The sequence below is a fragment of the Podarcis melisellensis genome (assembly GCF_964234715.1).
Source record: "Podarcis melisellensis genome assembly, chromosome: 1".
NCBI classification, from domain to species: domain Eukaryota; kingdom Metazoa; phylum Chordata; class Lepidosauria; order Squamata; family Lacertidae; genus Podarcis; species Podarcis melisellensis.
In genome coordinates, this window is record NC_138528.1 from 122,702,831 (window position 1) to 122,705,182 (window position 2,352).

A 2,352-nucleotide genomic window follows, 5' to 3' on the forward strand; every position below is an offset into this window, starting at 1 on the left:
CCAGCAGAAAATCAAAGCGCTGTGAACACCGAACAATATTTTTTAAAAAACGCTTATTTGTCATTCAAGCGAGTTTTTAAATAGTTCTTGGTAAGCACTGCCACCTTGTGCTGAAACACAAACCAGCACCTTCCTTTAAAGATTGACACTTTTGAATGAACAAGAAGCCAACAATTATGCTGATGTAGTTCCCCAGGTTCTTACTTGCTTGGCTGGAAATGCTAAGAAAGAAGGTAAGTTCCTATATTCCTCAACCCCAAATGCCACAAATGTCTGGCAAGCTCTTGAGTTCTTTAGATGCTATGCAAGGTAAAGGGGAATCTTTCATTTTGCTAAGGATTTTGCTTTAAACACTTCAAGGGCTGCTGCTGCTGATGATGATGAAAACTGGCTCCCCATTTTTCACATGCTCCCCCAGGGAGGCTTGCCTGGCGGCCTCCTGACACAATTTTAGGCACCAGGCGAAAACGTTTCCTGATAACCAGGCCTTTGGCTATTTAAACCAATGGCCTTTTAAACTGGAGCAAGGTTTGTGTGTGGGGGGGGGGTTGTTTTGTTATTACGTTGTGTATGCCTGTTGTCTTTGTCCATGGAGTTTTCTTGGCAGGGATACTGGAGTGGCTTGCCAGTTCCTGCTCCAGGTGGTTCACGTTTGGTCAGAACTCTCCACTATGACCTGTCCATCTTGGGTGGCCCTGCACAGCACAGCTCATAGCTTCTCTGAGTTATTCAAGCCCCTTCGCCACGGCAAGGCAGTGATCCATTTGGAATAAAAGCAATGACAAACCTAGACAGCATCTTAAAAAGCAGAGACATCACCTTGCCGACAACGGTCCGTATAGTTAAAGCTATGGTTTTCCCAGTAGCGATGTATGGAAGTGAGAGCTGGACCATAAAGAAGGCTGATCGCTGAAGAATTGATGCTTTTGAATTGTGGTGCTGGAGGAGACTCTTGAGAGTCCCATGGACCGCAAGAGGATCAAACCTGTCCATTCTGAAGGAAATCAGCCCTGAGTGCTCACTGGAAGGACAGATCCTGAAGCTGAGGCTCCAATACAGTGGTACCTCTAGATACAAACAGGATCCGTTCTGGAGCCCTGTTCTCATCTAGAGGTAAACGTAACTAGTGACGGCACTTCTGCGCACGCACTACGCTTTTCACCGCTTCTGTGCATGTGTGTGACGTCATTTTGAGCGTCTGTGCATGCGCAAGCGGCAAAACCTGGAAGTAACGCACTCCGCAGAGCGCAACTCGAACGCGCTCAACTCGAAGCGTATTCAACCCGAGGTATGACTGTACTTTGGCCACCTCATGAGAAGAGAAGACTCCTTGGAAAAGACCCTGATGTTGGGAAAGAGAAGGGGACAACAGAGGATGAGATGGCTGGACAGTGTTCTCGAAGCTACCAGCATGAGTGTGACCAAACTGCGGGAGGCAATGGAAGACAGGAGTGCCTGGCGTGCTCTGGTCCATGGGGTCACGAAGAGTCGCACACGACTAAACGACAACAACCCCAAATGCCACAAGTGTCTGGCAAGCTCTCGAGTTCTTTAGATGCTATGGAAGGTAAAGGGGAATCTTTCATTGTGCTAAGGGTGTCGCTTTAAACACTTCAAGGGCTGATGATATAATGATGAAGTGGCTCCCCATTTTTCACATGCTCCCCGGGGGAGGCTCGCCTGGCGGCTTCCTGACACTATTTTAGGTGCCTGGCGAAAACGTTTCCTGATAATCAGGCTTTTGGCTTTTTAAACCGATGGCCTTTTAAACTGGGGCGAGGTGTGGGGAGTTGTTTGTTTTGTTATTACGTTGTGTATTTTTGCGTTGTGTATTTTTGCGCTTTTATACTGTAAGCCGCCTTGTGAATTTGATATTTTAAAAAAGGGTCCAGAAGCTTGCTAGACCCGAACCCGCTTCGCAGTTTGTCACTGCAGGCCTTGGGAAGGGCAACCGAGCTGCCACGGAGGCTGAACTCCGCCAGAGGCCTGGTGAGAGCGCTGCCAGTCCGCGCAGACTCCCTGCGCGTTTCGTTCGCCTCACAAACAGCGCCTTTCCTCGCGGGGCGGAGGGAAGGGAAGGGGAGCCAATCGGCTCTAAGGAACGGTAACCCAATCGCAAAGCCGAGCGTTAGGTTTCCCCCTATGGGAAGGCGGCGGCCAGCTCGGCCCCGGCCTATCAGAACGGAGATGGGCGGGGCCGTTGTCCCGGCAGACGTCGCGGGAAACCGAGCGTTAGGTTTCCCCCTATGGGAAGGCGGCGGCCAGCCCGGCCTCGGCCTATCAGAACGGAGATGGGCGGGGCCGTTGTCCCGGCGGACGTCGCGGGAAGTAGAGCGCTAGTTCCGGCTGCGC